Raw genomic sequence first — 18,650 nt, forward strand, 5'->3', positions numbered from 1 at the left:
AGTGGTTTGGGTTGGAAGGTACCTTAAAGATCATCTAGTTCCAACTCCCCAGTCTTCTGCTACACAAGGTTGCTAAAAGCCTTGTCCAACCTGGCTTTGAATACTTTCAGGGATGGGGCAGCCATAACATCTCTGGGCAATCTGTTCCAGTGCTTCACCATCCTCACAGTAAGTGATTTCTTCCTTATATGTAGCCTAAATCTACCCTCTTTCAGTTTAAAGCCATTATACCTTGTCCTCTTGCTACATGCCCTTGTAGGAAGTCCCTCTTCAGTTTTCTTTAGGCCCCCTTAAGGTACTGGAAGACTGCTCTAAGGTCTTTTTGGAGCCTTCTCTGCAGGCTGAATAAGCACAACTCTCTGTCTTCATAGGGGCCCTCCTCTGCACTTGCTTCAACAGGTCCATGTCCTTCTTGTGTTGGGGGCCCCAGAGGTAGATGCAGTACTCCAGGTGGGGTCTCATGAGAGCAGAGGAGAGGAGGAGAATCACCTCCCTTGACCTGCTGGCCACGCTGCTTTTGGCGTGAGAGATGTGAGACCTCTTTTGTAAGGGCTTCATAAAGCCTAGAGGATGTAATGGAGGATCTTAAAAATTTCAGATTTTTCTGCTTGTGATACTTCCCTATATACATTACTGTTTGGTGTTGAAAAATCACGTATATGATGTCTGGGAATGCTGACTTTGAGTTAACGCTACCTTTCTCTCAAGTGGACTGTATTTCCTTAGGAAGGTCCTTAGGAAGACCCTTGCCTGTTAGAAACAAAACTATTGAATTAGAAATTACTCATTCATACTGTGTTCTTGTTTTCCCACATATCAACAAATGATATGATTATTGTGAATTAAAAATACTTTATTTGTATAGTTGAATTGAAAATAATTGCTGTGTATATACTCACTTGTGTTTTACATTGTACAAATGCAGTTAGGTACTTATCAAGAGCAAATGTGTCTCCATAAATGAAGGAGTCCTTTTACTCATACTACATACCTTTATCCTTCTTAACTAGGAAGCAAATACATTTTAGTGTTCCTTAATTATGGCTGATTGCTGTGCTACTTTTTTAAAAGGGTTTTGGATAATATGTTTCCTTTTGCCAGGCTTTCTTGATGTTTAAGTTGATGTTTTAGGTTTGTTATTTCTTGTGCTATTTAAAAATAACTTTATCAATACTTATGCACCTGTTAAATAAAAACATGCTTTCCTGTAGTTAATGCTCTAACATCTGCTGCAATAGTAATCTAATCTTCACATGTTCTTGGATAATACTTTATTAGTATTTGTTATGCAAGAAATACTAGTAAAGTATTTTATTTGCTATCAGGTCCTCAGAGTGACATTGTGCTCCTTGATTATAAACCTTATCTTAAAAAAGGCTTTTGTACTATGTCAGCTCAGCTTCAACAGTTGGATCTGGAAGTGTGTGTGTTAATTATTTCAGTTAATTATCACTACTCCAAAGAACACAAGTTGACAGGTAATCGGACAAATAAGGTTTTAAAGTAAACTTGATTTTCTTAATGGTTCACTGACATTCTTTATAAATTAGTGGTATTTCCATGTCACTAAGAAAGTGTTTTGGCAAAAGCTTTATGCAGGCATGAAACACATGGACAATATTTATAAAAACTGGAATGTTTTGCAAATACAGCATGTTGACAGAGGTTACACAATGTTTAGTACACAGGGATTTATACTCATAGGTGGTAATGTCATTCTGGGTTTAGTGATGAAGAATTAGGGGTTTTGTATTTGTCACCCTCTTACTTAAAAACTGTTCTAATTTAAAAGAGCTATAAGCCTTATCAATTATTATGTGTTGTATTGCACATAATTGCTCTGCCTTTGAGTATTTTTTTTTTTTTTAGAGGAGTAGGATGGTATGCCACTTGATGAAAGAGGCACTTATAACAGCGCTTGAGACTCTAACCTTTTTGCTTTAATACTGAATATGCATACAAAGGTAAATGTAAATATAGAGTTTAAGGGCACAGTTTGTGCTGGTAAATGCCATACTGGGATATGCTAAATGCTTGCTGTGATGTTTACCATCCTTTCATCATTAACTGTGAAATATTCCTTGTGCTGATCAGCACATACTTAAAAATGGAAATTTGAAATACTAAGTCATGTTAGAGGTCACTCATGAATGTGTATTATGATATATTCAAACTCTGTACTATAGATTAGGTTTTGATTAAGTTTTATGTACAAATTACTTCATTACTCTAAATACTGAAAAGGGGTTGATACTTGACGTAACACAGAAGAAAAAACATATGAAGTCTTACTGAAAGGAGCTGAGTTAAATACTATTGAGCAGAAATGGTAAAAATATATTCCTGAAAACAGCATTGCATTAAGTCATCTGCACTAACATCTTGCTACTTAATCCTGGTTTCATTTGCAAAAATACACTTTTTTTTTTTTTTTTTTTCCTGTTTTTTTGAGCTGAAGTTCCCACGCAGGAACTGGAGGCAGAAGTAGGCCAAATATTAGTTCCTTACTCTATCATTTGTTTTTCTAGATTTTGGCAGAAATCACACATTCTTTGTTTTAATTTTTCACTTCTCCACACTTGATATTTCATATCCTTTAAGTTTACAAGTTTCTTTTCAGTTTATTTTGCATGAACTTAAAGGGTTTTGGTATTGTATCATCTCTTCTAAGCAGGACTTCCTTCAGTCTTAAAAGTGGAAAAGAGGAACTTTTATTTCAGAAACACTCAAGGTTACTAGATAAATCAAACTTAGAATTACAGTTGTCTAACCACAAAAAAATGCTTTCTTGTTTACTTGTGGTCATTAATTTAGCTTAAGAATTTCCTGCACTGTATCACAAGGTTGTGTAAATGGAGTTTTGTAGAATTTCTCTGGCTTACATTTAATTCTTGTAAACAACAGTTTTAGAAATAGGTTTGTGTCCATAAAAATACAAATTAGCTAGCAGGGGGCTAGATACTAGTCTTTGAGCTCATGCACTGTAAGCAATAATTTGCTTGTGTGCAAAAAGGAGAGAGGAGTCTTATGACTTGAGTAACATATTTGGGGCCTGTTTGTGTAGGCAACATAACTTCAAAACAACTCTTTGCTTCCTGACTGTTTCTTAAAAGCCTCACTTTGTTTAATAAAGTTCAAATAAAAGGCTCACCAGTCCACAAAAGCTGGCTTTCACATCTTGTTACGCATACTTATAAGTCAGGTTTATTTACAGTTAGTATGATACCAATAGCAGTTTTGCAATATTCACTTTGACTCCTCAAACGTAGTAGACTTCAGTTCTCTACAGGATTGCTTCCTAAACACTGAAAAGTGCAAATGTCGATTTTTAATTTTTTTCTTTTTTTTTTAATTATTTTTTTTTCACATCTTGCAAATGTGGTAGTTCAAAGGTGTTGCCAGGAATTTGCAGTCTCTTGGGAGCGTTTCAGCTATCCTGTGAAAGGACTTTGCCTTTAGGAGGTGGAAATCACAAGGAGTCTAATGGTTAGTAGATCTGGCTTTCTAAAGACTCATCTCTTCAGAGGGTTGGGATGAGCTTTTTATTTCTATACATCTCCCATATAGCCACAATACATGATTTGTAAAACAAGAGAACTTGATTTGAGTGTGTTTGTCTATATGAAAGTATGGCCCAAAAATACATGGGGAGGTTTCATGGTTGAGCTATGTAGCATGTTCATATATTTTTATTTGTTCAAGTACTGCAAGTTTTGCGTCCTTGACTAATCTTTGTCATCTTGAGATCAGCTGAAATTTGGGAGCAGTCCCTATGTTAAGATGGCTGACAGCCTAGATCAGTGATTTACGGAGAATAATGCAGTTAAAAACTTCTCATCAGCTTTCCACCATCTACATGTAGTCCGAGCGATACATGCTTTCAGAATGTCTGCATTTAACTTCTTTATGAAGTTTGGGATCTTTGTGAGGCAAGTCTCAATAGTGTAGAGCTATTTGAATATATATCACTATATGTTCAGCCAGAGAAGACTTTGTTTTGTATTTTAACTTTTGGGTGACTAACTTATGGGCTCTTTGCTTTGGCTGTCTGTAATACACAGCATGAGCTCAACTTCATAGTACTTGAACTATCATGTGTTCTTAGGAGGTACTTGGTTCCAAGGCAGCCTGGAGAAGCTTGTAGATACATAGCACCTAGAACTGTAAGGCATTAAACTGAGCAGTTCTCAACAGAATGATAATGAATATGTTACTTTGCTGTGTGCTTGTATAACTTGAATTCTGCTTTTATATGCCACCCTTACAATCAGTGTGGCAATAATACTTAGGTTTTCTGAAATAGTATTTAGTTAACTGAATGCAGTATGCAAAAGGTTAGGTTTTTCCACAGGAGAAAACGTTTATCTTCTTGTCCTTCAGCAGTTCACTCACTGTAGAGAAAATAATATCTTGTGTTTGCATAGATATTAATGAAAAATTAATTAGAAATACTTGGTGAAAAATGTGATTACCATTTGCCTGAAGTTCACAAGGATTTGTTACCACTCTGCAAACATTTTATAGAAGACTGACTTTGAAAAAGATGTTGGCAATAAAGAGGATACTCTACCAGCAGTGCAGAGCTGCATCTTTGTCTAGGTGGTTTTCTTCTGGTGACAATTTAGAGCAATTTTTTTTCTGGCTGTATGTGTGTACTATGTCTCAGACCAGTACTGTTTATCTGCAGCATTGCCTTATTGAAGAAGCAGGCAGAATTTCCCAAACGGAGTAATTTAAACGAAGAGAGAGAACTAATGTAATTTATTTTTGTCTAACTCTCTAAAATCAGAATGCTTCTGCTTGTCTTAAGCTAGCTGTTCTCTTTTCTGCTAAACAATCCAGAAAGCTAAAGTAAAAGCTAATAAATTATGCTTAACAGCTGTTACAGATCCTAGCTAAATTCTATCACTGCAATGTAAACCAGTGCAGGCTTCTATCTTACTGTAAGTTAGGAATCATAATTATACAACATGACATTCTTCACTCTCCGTGTGTATGTTTGCATGTTTTTATTTATATGCATAAATGGAATCATTTAATAATTTGGCAGCTGTATATTGCAGTTGTGTCTTTTAATATGTGAACTGATCATAAGAAAAATATCATGTAGATTTTGAAAATGTGGACATAAACAGCTGTGAAAATAAAACTTTTTCACCTTTACCAGAAGGGTCTAGACATCTGTTTGCTTTGATCTTCTTACCTAAACAATTACTTCATTTCCTTAGTTACTTAAAAACAGGAAGATCTTGGTGTTGTGAGTAAATTTTAGTTTGGTGAAGGAACTTATATTGCTGTGTTTTAATGCTGATACATAATTTGAATTCCTTGCTGAGTTAATGTATGGGAAAATGGGTCACAAAGTAGTGCACATCTTCTTGTTGTGATACATAGCTCTAAACTTGATGTATGGGTAAGTTTCTCCTTTCTTCTACCTCCACCCTTTAGGGAGCTCCATCCCACTCCCTCTTCTTTACACAACTAGTTTGCAACTTCCACATCAATGATGTTTGCTCTATATTTTGCAGTGCATGGAACTAATTGTATTTATTCCTGAGTGGAACAGATGAACTTGTTTTAATCAAATGTTGTCTAGGTTACTGTGATATCTAAGAATAAGCTAAACTGGGACAATTTTTTTTCTGTCTTTAAAGCTGTGAACGGTATGAATTGAAGCACACAATGCATTGCTGTAAGCTGGGTGGCAGGTTACAATGCAATCTTTAGGGGTTTTTTTTGTTTGGTTTTTTTTTTTTTTCATTTTTTCAATTAACTGAACACTTCAATGCCTTGCCCCAGTGCTTATGCATGTACTTATATAAATCTGTTTATATGTTACGCTTTTCTTTTTTAAACATTTTGTCCTTTGCTACTTCAGACTAGTTTAGAGTCCAGTTATACTTTTCATGAACTGTCTTCAGTGGGTTTACATTTTCCTGTATGTAAACTTGGACTTCTGTTTTTTCGTTCAGGAGTAAAAGATGCAAAAAGGATCTGAACCAGTTCTACCAAATACTGAAATCAGCAGTTGGTCACCGCTTCAGAAGTAGTATCAGTAGTGTAATGTGTTATAAATTTAATCTGGAAGAGTGACTCACAATCTTACCCTGAACTGGACATCAGTTTGGTGAAATTTAACAGCCCTCTTCTAGAATTTCTCTACAGTCATGTGCCTAGAATTAGAATATACTAAAAATAAGACTGAATGGGATTTGATTAATACTTGAAATATTGATAAAGGCATTTTATGCTTCTGCAGAAAAGGGTTTTTTTAATAGGCTCTTAATATATATATATTTGATAAATAATAGAACCTATTTTCATTATGACAATTACATGTAGTACAGTAGGTACTGAACACCTACCTGAGTATTGAGTACTTTGTGCGGAGACTGGAGATGTCAAGCAAAAAGGATAAAAAGCTCTCTGAATGGTATCTGGGAAAGAATTTACCTCTGAGGTGATCTGTCTGTTTTTCAAACTTACTAACACAAGATAGAAAAAGGCAGACATTCAGAATGCTCTAATTAAAGGAAAAAATTATGCCAAGCAGCCTAGATGGAAGGATTTGTGAGCACAGTAGTTTTGATATGAGGTGTTATTGGCTGCATAGATGTGTAGAAACAGGAGCTCAGATGCTTAGAAAAGAATTCATAACATGTCCCCTTTAAAAAAAAACACTGGGGATGTTTTTTCTTTCTTTTTTTTTTTTTTTTTTAAGAAAGTGGTTTTGGACAGAAAAAGGGAACTGTTTGTGTTTTGTTCTCCAAATATTCCAATTGCATCCAGGAAGCTGGAGTGTGTGGGATTGGTTGGTTTTCAGAAAAGGAAGAGACCTCTGAATTCCAGATAAAATTTTTTGGTTTTTTTTTTTTCCTTGTCCCTGTCTCTGTGTATTTGCAGAACCTTGTTCATAATGGTTCCAGATACGCAAAGTGTCTCATTACTATTTGAAAAGGTGTTTTTATGGTTTTGTGTTTTGTTTTGGTTTTTTTTTTCCTTGTAGCTCAGTATGTAACCTGCATTGCAACAGACTTAAACTGGTTTCCTGTGTAAAGCTTTGTCTTTGACTTAATCTTGGCTTCTCTCCTGTAACTCCACATCTGTGAATGACTCATAACAAGCAGGGCCATCAGAAAAATATTGTGTATGTTTTTATCCAATTCTGTAGGGTTTTTGTTTCTAATTTTTTTTACAGCCTTGCTACATTCTTCCCTTGTGTGTAATGAATCATACAGTATCTGTGCACATACCTGACAAGAGAAGTGGTTGTGCATTGAGAGAAAGTTGTATGCCACACAAATAGAAACATATCCCCAGCCATCAATTTGCTGAGAGCAGAGCTTTTGTATTTGGCATTTATCCTCTGTCAACCCCTGGGGCACTTCTGATATGATTTTCTTTCCCCGTGTAAACAGCAAGTTCTGCTATAAATGGATGCTCTGGCTTGGGGGCAGAATGGGATCTCTTGGGCACTGGCAGCAAGAGAGATTCTGTCTCCTGAGGCAGTCAAGGGCTCTTTTTTTGAACCTTCACAGCATCCAGTGACTCAAGAAGGCAGCCCCACTACAGAGCTTTTTAGAAAAATTCCAGGCTTTATGTCTCTTCTCTTACCCTTACATGAATGTTTTGACTCATTTCCACCTGTGTGACAGCATGGGTGGACTCAGTCAGCTGCTCTGTCACTGCAGGAGTGTTTATGATGGCTTCTCTCGCTAAATATCTTCCTAGGTGAACAACAGTCCTCAAATGCAGTGTGAGTTAAGTGTTTGTTGGCTCATACACTAATATCAATAAGGGAGTAAACTGAGGTAGGCAAGATGAAAGCGTGGCTGGAATGGCTTAATGCTACCACATTGTTTTGATCTCTTTCCTTGTGTTGGGGAGTAAGTGTATAGTAATTGAAAAGTCAGTTGCTGGCATAAATAGGTTTTCGTTGTACTGAGAAGTATTTTATAACAGCAATAGGTCGTATGGGATATAGGTGAGATTTTCCTACAGCTACCACAGCAGCCTTCTCCAGCTGTCTTCTCCAAAACTACCTCTCTTTGGATCATAGGTCAAGAGAATTGATATTATGTAGATTATGTTTCATGTGGGAAAGCAGTCTTACTGATTTCACGGCTGGCCGCTGACTGCTTCTGTCAGTTTTGTGCCTACGAAGGACATGGAACAAATTAATACAACATGAAAATTATTTTTGGCTGGCCTAGTCTTTTGACCACAGGTTCCCAAATTTCCTGAAGAACTGAAATGCAGAAAGGCCTGTTTGAAGGAAGGGGGACAACTAAGTCCTGTAATAAAATATAAGTTGAATCACCTTAGCTTTTCCCTCCATGTCTCAGTAGAAGTGACACTTCTTGCGATGGGATTCCTTTTTGCATCTTTCTAGAGGGCAGCTGGGCCAAGGAGTATAAGCAGATTGAGGTAACAGAAGTCTTATTCTTATATTTGGGTAACAAAAATGTTTTATGAACATTAGAATTAATCATTCTCTTTCCTTTTTAGTACTGTATCCAGTATGTTCTCAAAAATATTTTTCTCAAAACTGGAGAGGGGAAATACTGGGGTGAGCTACAGTGCATGAATGTACTTAACATTTTCATCAGGTTTCACTCATGCTAATGGCTTTGGGTCTTAATAAATGTTTCACTATAATTGACAGTATTTAATAGTTTCACTTTCTAAAAAGTGATTATCAGTGGCACAGATACAAATTCTTTCTGTCTTAAGAGAAAATAGAAATAGGTTGTTAAACGCAGCTACTACAATATTTAGATGCTGAAAAGCTGCCTTCATCTGTTGATTAAAATGGAAGAAAAGTACTGCTTATACTTAAATCTGATGATAATAATCTGGGAATCTCTTGGTGAAAAAATTTGAAAATTTAGGTCTCTGTTCTTGGAAAGAAACCTCTTCATAAAACAAAGAAAACCTCAGCCTGCCCACATCAGATACTTTCTCTACCTTTGTGTAATATATCTGGAACTCTAACAGTGCTATGTAAGTCCTAATGATAAAAAAAGAAATAATTGAAATAGTAAGTATAAATTCTTAACTTATAAATGTTTACAGTAGTGTACTGGCTCTTCTTTTTAAAGAAAAATGTGGTATCTTCTATGACCAGCAGCCCTCTAGTTGAGATGCTCTGTCTTGAATTCTTTCTTACTCTGCGTATCTTCTTTCCTACAGCTGGGCAGCTGGCTTACACTTTCTGCATAGATATTCTCCTATAATTTTAACCTTTTACAATACAACTGAATACATATAAACTTGAAATGTAATCTTTACAGTAGCTTGAATCTTCTTATGCCTGAAGGAAACTTTAAGTGAAGTAGCAGTGGGTTTGTGTTCATTAGTTTTGTCTTTTTTAAGATTTCCTGCTCCCAGAAGCAGGGGCATTGATTTAATCTGTCATTAAAATCAAGAATTCAGAAAGGTTTTTTGAAGTGTCAGAGATAGAGTGACTTCAAAAGAGACTCCTTACTCTTTGGTTTATCAAGTTATGGTTGAGCAGATGAGTATTCTAAGGAAAAAAAGGCTTTGGCTTCAAGCTAGGTTTTGACAGTGAGAAATAAAGTTGAACAGGCACTAGAAATGCTTGCATCAAACTAAAGAAGTTGTAAAAGTTTGGATGAAGGAAGAGGAAGCTAAAAACTTCATTTAGAAGAATCAGCTGGCATGTCTACAGCTGGAAATAGAAGTCTTTGAATGCATATGAAAGATGACATAGGGTACTTCCAGGAATATTTTACCTGGTGTCCTAAAGCAGAGTAGAAGTATCAACTTGTGCAGTGTTGGGATAGACTGCCAGTAATCTTTTTTGCATTTTGGTCTCTTCCTGATCTGTGATTGCAGTTCTACGAATAGCAATCCTTATCAATTTACAAAGGGGAAAGTTTTGTTACTGGGAACAAGTGTTGATTTGAGGCAGCTAATAGAGCAGTTTCAATCAGGTAATACAGTGCTGACAGCTAGGCAGCTTTCCTCGCATCATTCTGAAGAGTAGCTGGCAGGAAGTGAAACTTTCGCTTCATTATCTTCATTAAAATCTTAAATCTTGTGCCATGAACTCGACTGTGCTCCACAACACATAAGGGAGTGTTCTGCGGTTGTGCAGATGAGCTAGACATATGTGTGCCTTTCGAAGGAGAGATTTCTAACAAGGAAAAAGGGGCTTCCAAAGCAACCCCAACTTCACAGCCTGCTTTCAAGCTGTGACTTGGCTATAAAAATAAATAAATAGACTTTCTCTGTGCAGACACTTGGCAGACAGCTTTTTCCCTAGAGATAAATCTGTTTTGCAAAATTAGAAATATCTGTTGTTATGTATCTAAAATCTACAGTTGTGTATTAGATTATTGGTTCTATACAGGACTTCTGTGGTTTTGCAGCTCTAAAATATTGATGGGGGAATGGACAAGGTAAGTAGCATTCAGTGTAATTATTGTTTTCTTCTCTTTGTTCGGATGGCATTAACCTTGATCCAAGAAAGCTCAACCAGTTAGCAAGTAGTCTGAAAAGAGGAGATAGACACCGGACTTTGGGAGGCTCACATATATTCTATTTCAACAGCAGGGTAAAAGTAACCTGTACGCCTTTTTCCCAGAATTAGTTATGTCTGTCAGAAGTTAGAGCACATCTGGCCTCTTGATGGGTAGCTTAGTATATGTATCAAATTCCTTCTAACAGAAGGAGATACAGTGGAATCCACCCAAAAATGTCCAGATATTTAATAGTCTATTTATTATCATTTACTGACCATGCTGAAATTCATCCAATTGTTCTTTGGCTGTTCTTCCAGAGGAAGAGTGCTCCCATGTAAACATTTTAGGTTTGTATCATGGATGTTTTTTTTTCTGCATTATTAAATTTTTTCCCTGATTTAATGAACAGTGATGCTCTTGTTTTCACCTCCAGCCCAAGGGTCCTTTCATCACAGAATGCGTAGATATTGGGTAATTTTCATAATATTCCATATATCTTGTAGGTCCTGACTTGACAAATTTGTCAGCATGGTATTTGGTCAGGTATATTTTTTGCTATTTTTCTTGGTGTCAGTGCTTTCTTGAGTATTCTGGGGATTGTCTCCGTTTGCCCAACCCTGCTTTCAGATGTCTCCAGTTGACTTTTTGGCTTTACTCTGACCTGTCTACAGTAAGCATCCTGATAACCTAAAGTGTGCTTTATATATGAATTTAAGAAAGTTTAAATGCCTGATTTTCATTCATTGGTTCTGGAGAACTTGATCATATTTATGAAGCCACTTGAGAACCTAAAATACTGAGATTTATAGTATGTGTTACAGGTTACTTCATGAAATTTAATATTATAAATAATAAATTTAAAAGAACATGGATTCTTACTGAAAAGCAGTATTCAAGATTATTATGCAGATTTCTTGTTACTTTTCTTGCCAGACCCTTTTGTTTTAGCTGAGTTGCCTCTCTAACTTCCTAGTTTCTAAGCAGAAAATTGTGAGATTACCTTTGTAATTACAAGGGAAATGGAAAATTGTTTTGTTTGGATTTCAACAAATTCAATTTAAGGTCAGATCTTTTTCTTTAACAATGTGTGCTCTATCTTCTTGTACCTAAAAGCATGTTTTCAGCAATTTGGCTTAGGTCTGTTGCCACTGGGGAGGAATTCTTTATCTTGGCTTGTTATAAGCAAGCTTTCAGAGTATGTATGGGTTAGTGTCTGACTTTGTGCACAGGAAAACATAATCTTTTTGTCAGGTGGTTTCTGGTTCAATGAAAAAGTTTTTCATGAATTTTTTTTGTGTATGATAACTGGGTAACTTCTGAGAAATAGCTCAGGCTTTCAATATAAATACCTATCCATTTCATTTAAAAAATAATAATAAACCGCATGCTACATAGCTAGCATGTTTCTATGTCAGTTTCAGGGGAAAAAATTACGTCCAACATGAGGAAAATCTTGATATAAATGTTACGAGTTTTCTCATTCAACTGATAGGGAAGGTACAGAATAATTGAATACTTCAATTATAGTATTCTAAAATTTCTTGACATCCTGTTAAAATTAAAATAATATCTAGTTATCACATCCTTAGAGCATTTTGATGCTGAAATCTGAAGAGCCAAACATGCTTTTATGTTCTCTTACAAGTGTAGTCTTTCAATGCAGTTAGAGGAAGAAGTTTTGATAGTAATAAACGTAAAGGCTAATTCAAAACCATATTATATTGTGGTTTTGATAACAATTTCAAGAGTTTAGAAAATGGGACACAAACCTAATGTGTGAAATTAACACAAAATTGTAATAATTAATTTAAACAAGACTCAATAGGTGTATCTTGGGTTCAGTTCCTGGAAAATATGACCTGTATTGTAACAGATTTTTTCATAATTAAAATAATATTTGAAGTAAAAGTTCAAATTCATTTTTCCATGTGAACTGAGAAGAAACTACAATTGGGCTTTTTATGATCTGCTGATTAACTAGACAAGTGGTGTACTTCATGGGTACCATAATAGTTAACACCTGTTTCAACTGGTTTATATTTGTATTGGATGGAACCTTGGCAATCCAATATATCTTGAAAAGCAAAAATCTAATACCAAATATTTCATGGTATGGAAGAAATTGCAATAAACAGAGTTCAGCTTAAAATATAAAATGCTTATTATGCACATTCACATAGCCCTTCTGAAGCCGTTACCAGTTTGTGTAAAAGTAATCCTAGTTTTTGTGAAGGTCAGTTAAGTGATTATTCAGTGTCATAAAATAAATACTGTGTCTAAGAAAACTATTTCCTGAGTAGCAGAGGTTGGCAGAAGTGAATCAATTTAAGTCATAAGTCAGTACACTGTATTAATTACTATTTGGTTTGTGGCTTCTCTCAAATCTGCTCTGGGGACAGGGACCACTGGCAGAAGAGTGCACTGGTCTCCTCAGCTGGGTAACCAGGAACAGTTTTTCAGAGCTCATCTTGAAATACTGTCACAGCATTTATGCTTTTCTATTTCTCAATAGAGACACTGTTCAACAGTTGTCATTGGACATACTTAGTTTTGTTCAAGGAGTGCTTTTGTTGACTTGGTATCTTTTTTTGGTGTAGAATGTGCTGTTAGAAAGTTAACGGCTCTTCTCCTACTTGGGTCATGTCTGTGGTGCCTAGTCCTTCTGGCAGAGGAGCCTGTGGTACTGGAGGAGGAAAGCTGTAAAAGTATTTTTAAGTTATTTGAAGTGGAATTTAGCAAGCCATTAAATAGCTGCGCTGCACTTGTTGACATAGTATTTCCTAGATCAGGATTAGTGGTGGTAACTTAAGTGCTAGGCGTTAGTGTCACTTTTTACTGTTGTAACTGGTATAGTATTTTGAAATAATTAATTTCACTTAAATTCAGAAAATGCAACACTTTGTCTATTACAATATGAAAGCTTATTTCAAATTTAATGACAAGATGGGCTACATGGTGCCTTCCATGCATCACAGGGACAACACTGCTGGCCTCCTCAGCCTCCCAAAAAAGACTTGTTCTCCTGGGTGTTTGAGAACTTGGAAGTGTATTGCTTTTTGAAGGAAGCTTCATTTCATATTGAAGTTTTAAGTGATGTTAATAAGATTACTAAAATCTGCCATATATGTCAGATCTGAATTTTGGGGGCTTTTCTATGTGGTATTTCAAAGATGAGGCTTGTTTTGAGAATCAGGGTTAATACTCTTGTTTAGAAAAGTTGAGCTTAGGATGCAATGACTTAGTAGACGTTTTTTCCTAAATACAAAGTAATCCTTGCTTTTGTTTCAGTTTATCTGATTTGAGGTAAACCTCAGTAACTTAGTAAACTGCAACTTGTTGTAGTAAACACTGTAAATGGTTTCCATTTTTAATGACTTGTACATAGATTCCATAACTCCAAAATGCTTCTCTTGCTCATTTACCTGGAGAAGATACTGGTTTTGTCTAGTTTCAGCAAAAATCTGTTTAGCCTTTCAATAATGAAAGAAATAGTTAAGTTTCCCCTTGTGTTTGGCTACTGTTACTGTTTCCAGAGGTGCTAGAACTATCTTTCCCTGCCTTGGAGAGGAAGAAAAGCTTCCAGATAATGTGAATAGTAAATGTTTTGCACATTTTGGAAACTTTCTTAAATATAGGTAATTAGACTAAAATGTATGTAATTGTGGTTGGCATCCCAAAATTTGTACACTACTCATGAAATTTAATTTTTCTTAACTGTAGTTTCTCCTCATAGAAATAAGAAAGTAAATTTTAGGAAGCAAGTAGAATAAAAGAGAAGAATAGCTAACCTAAAAGGAAACATAATGCACTGCTTCATATACTTTGTCTTCAAATTTTCAGGCTTTTTTTTTTTTTTTTTTCTTTTATAGTGAAAGACGCCATCCTAAGTGGGACTCACTTCTTTAACCTGCAATTTTGAGCAAATTTTTTTCCATTTTTATTCAGTGCATAATCAAGATGGTAATGACTACATCACCTTGATATACAAAAACTATTTTATATGAAAGATTATCAGAGGCATACCTCTTCGTGGATTAAATAGTGGTGTATCATGGACATGAAATGAAAAAAAATACTAATAGATTGCAGTATGTTTTTAGTTACCTGAAAAACTGGTTTAAGGTACAGAGATTTTAAATGTAAGTGTTTCTTTCCAAAAATGTCATACACTCTTCCCTGCCTTGTCATAGATATCACCAGACCTGTCAAATAGGTTGTCATAAAACATACTGAAAATATACAGTGAAAGACAATATCTTTACAGTATGGTGCTACAACTAAAACTACTGATTATTGACTCAAGATGTTTCAAAGTGCCATTTCCTCCAACTTCACTGTTCTCTGCACTATTTTGTTGTTTGTTTGTTTGTTTGTTGTTTTTGCTTTGGTATTTTTTTCCTGTGAAGCCAGTTTAGGATGTTCTCATTCCCTCTTCTTCCTTACTTTGTGCTTGTTGGAGTCCATCTGTTGTGCCATACAGTTGTTGTTGGGGCCAAGCTGTAAATCAGTTCACCAGAATGATTCCGATTAAAAATAAACCTACAATAAAAAGCTTGGAATTTGCTTTGTCAGCATTCTGTTTAAATGTCCTGCAGAGCATCACTGTTATTATCTGAGCCATCTCTTGTTTGTATTCAGTTTAGAAATATGTAGCTGTAGCTGGAACAAAATCTGCCTATTCTCAAAAACTGCAACTTCAGCCTCACATCTGTCATGTTCTCATCTCCAATTTATCTCCTCTACCTTCTGATTAAAAGCATCTTGGTCCTGTGTTTCACTTGAAATAGCATGGTGGTACTGCTTGTTTCCCAGAAGTGTTTCTTAGCAATTCCTGAATTAATGGAAAACTTGTGAAACAACATGCATCTATGAAGTGGCTGCTGTCAGAAGAAATTGTGTTTTTCTGCAGATATCTGTAGCTTGTAAATCTGAAAAATTGAAATCTTCCCCAGTTGTTTCCTCTGCTTCCAGAAAACCTTGTTCTGGTTAAGGTGCACCAGTTCACTCTTCTAAAAGCACTTGCAGGTTTTGAGGGTGAGGAGGGCTTTGTTTTCTTCTCAGGCTTGTGGAATTGTGGGATCTGGAATTACTCTACAGCAAGATGACTGCTTGACAGGCTTCATTCACTGCCTCTACTCTGACTACACTTGAGTTAAATAACAAACTTCTGAACTGTATGTGATAAAATTCTTGGTGTGCACTTTCTCTATGGTGTTTAAGTGGTGGTGTTGATATTTTGAGAAGTGTGTTTCAAAAGCAGTGCAGTCCTTCTGCAGTGGAAAAAGTCTTCTTGTGTCTCTAGCCTGTATCTGCACAGTTGCATTTGTTCCTAGGTTGAGTTATCTGAGTTAACATTAACTTAAGAGTTTGGAATTGCTTGTGTAAGCGGAAGAGTGGGGAGAAAAAGTATCTGAAACAGTTTTGAAGCCAGGGTAATGATGTAAGCTGAGGATTTGTTTTGTACATGAGCAACACAGAGAAATCATGGTAAAAATGAGTTTCTTCAGTAATCCAGGACCATTCAGGAATCTTCACTGAGGACTTGGAGTTCTGTTTGAAGGCATCCCTTTCTCTAGGGAAAAGGAAATTACCGTCTTCATCATCAGCTTGAGCTGCTGTGTTTTGAATTGATTGCTAGGTCTCATAGCTACATAGATAAGCTACAATGTAAGGTATATGCACTACAGCTTACTAAAAATCTATGATTTTAAGTGCTGTTATTTACATTAAATTTAAAATTATGGGTTTAAGTACATGTGGGAGATAATCAGTCTTACTCTTGAAATAACTGATTTATATGATTGCTTCCAGGCTGTGTTCTGCAATGATGTTTTGTTCTGCCATTTTGATGGTGTTAGTACTGTTCTTGAAAAGTACTCTGAAGGCTCTGTACTCCCTTTACAGCCACATATGCTTAGTTATTATTCACTCTTCCTTTGTTAACATTTTCTTTTATGTAAATATGAATGTCCCAGTATGACCAGAACAGCCCTACGGTCCAGGGACCATTTTGGCATGCTGATATATGTATCTCTAGGTACATAGGTCTGTTATCACAAAATCAAAATTTTACTTTTCAGCCTTTGATTTCCTAGCATAAGAGGATGAAAATCTTAATTTTCCTGTTTAATAAGTGCTTCTTAGCTCACAGTTGCCAAGCCCTACCAGTAGCCATGTTCAGTGCCACTTTTACCTTTGAGTCACCTCTCTTGAATGTCACTCTCAAGTGTTCACATGTGCTTATGTCTCTGGTTTGTACAATGGCACCATCTCTAGTGTAACTATTCAGGGTTACCTTTTGTTTTACAGCTGCTCTGAATGTAGTAGCTCATAAACATTGGCTGGGGGAAAGTACATGTTGCAAAATTTCATTGGATAACAAACAAATGAGAGGAATGTTTAACGGCACTAATAACTGTTCAGATTTTTGTGGCATTTTCTCAGTCTTAGAAAACCAAATAGCAGTAGCTTTATATTTCTCATCAATATAAAAAACTAGAATAGAGGAAAAAAGATATTTTTTTTTTTTTTAATGTGATTCTGGCTTACTGTAATGCTTATACTTGTTTTGGTTCTGATTTTTAACCTTGATTCAGCAAAACTTTTGCCCTCCTAGCTTTATTTTGATGCTTCTGTTGGTGGAATTACACAGCAAAGTATGCAGTGTGAATATGTCATTGGACTTAAATGACTGTATTTACTTTGTTAGTAAAATATGTATCAGTGTATTATAGCTCTAGGTTGCAAATATGAACATCTGCTTGGATTCCATCTTGAGCAAGTGACTTACAAAAGGGTGTTCTGGGTCTCAGTGGTTGATAAATATTTACTGTATGAGAAAACATTACTCTGAGTTATAATTTCATATTAGCAGGTAGTTATGGAAAACTTCTCTATGTAAACCTGTACACTTCCTCCTATGTATTTTGTAACCAGATTGCACTTTTGTTTTACAGCTGCTGCAGAGGGCAAAGGGAAAAGTGGGGAAGACTTTTTTCAGAAGGTAAGAAAGATATGAAATCCTGTAACATCGGTTGACTAGAGAAGAAATTTACACCCATTGCTCATTCATGAGCAACTTAATGTGTGGTTTCCATTGTATTGATCAAATTCCAAAAATGTTTTTGTCATATAATGTGTCTATTAACCATCAGCTGTGCATGGAATGGGATGGAAAATATTCTCTGGTGTATGCTACTGTCATGCATGCACAACGACTTAATTCTTTTTTAACTGAAATGTCAAAATATATGTTATGAAAGTTTATTTTCCTTAATAGCAGGGGGTTCATCCGGAAGAGGAGATGGTCTTAAGGTTTTTATGATATGGATAAACACTGCATCCTGTTATTGAAAAACTGGCATAAAACTTATTGTGATATTGTGGAAAGCATAAATATTTGGTTGAGAAATACGAAAGCCTTTTAAGAAAGAAATGCACAATCCACAGAGTGATTCAATAAAGTTTGTGGTTAGACAGAGGCACGGAATGACTGGAAAAAATAGTCCTGCAGCAGCTAAGCTACAAAGAGAAGCATGGTCAAGAGCAATGGCTTCAAAATTAATTTTGCAAAGCAATATGGTTTTGGTGTTGTGGGGTTTTTTGTATGGTGGGTGTCCCCCCTCCCCCCCAAGAATAGTGTGTAAAATATTATTCATTAGTTATGTTAATGAAGATCTGCATACAGTATGCTAATAAAAATTATGAGCTGCTTTGTCTCTCTTGCCTGTAGAGAAGACTTTATAAATGTTTGTGCTTTACACTGAAATGCCTTGAAACTCCTTTTTGATTGGTTGACTGTTAAACTTTGCTGTGTTTTCCATGTTTTTTTCGTATTTGTAAGTGGTACTTCAAAAAAGGTGTCTCTTTCGGTAAGAAAGAATAGTTTGTCCTGCACATGGTTATCAGATGCTTTGATGAATGCTAGTGGGGAGGAGTATGTATGCTGCTGAAATGTTTGGTTTTTTTGAAATATTTGGAGAAATCTTCAGATGATGTTGGTTTTGACTGACAATGAGAGTTATTTTTCTAAACACGATGCTTGTGCTTCACTGTCTAATATTAGCATGTGCAGAGAAGAATGTTAATAATTTTTTCTTGGGATTTTGAGAATGCATGGAGTTTTTTACTTGCTGAAACAATGTGAAGCCATAGTAGCATATA

The 18,650-nt window shown here is 35.7% G+C and overlaps 1 protein-coding gene across 1 annotated transcript in view; it reads left to right on the forward strand.

Annotated features, from left to right (window-relative positions):
• The first annotated feature begins 17,447 nt into the window (after positions 1-17,447).
• BICC1 (BicC family RNA binding protein 1) overlaps positions 17,448-18,650 on the forward strand; it is a 68,591-nt gene continuing 67,388 nt past the window's right edge. Inside the window, exon 1 of the mRNA XM_010012453.1 lies at positions 17,448-17,490. The gene's annotated coding sequence lies outside the window, so the exon portion shown is untranslated. The remainder of the gene's footprint in view (positions 17,491-18,650) is intronic.

Source organism: Nestor notabilis, unplaced genomic scaffold (assembly GCF_000696875.1).
Source record: "Nestor notabilis isolate BGI_N333 unplaced genomic scaffold, ASM69687v1 scaffold3634, whole genome shotgun sequence".
Lineage (NCBI taxonomy): Eukaryota > Metazoa > Chordata > Aves > Psittaciformes > Psittacidae > Nestor > Nestor notabilis.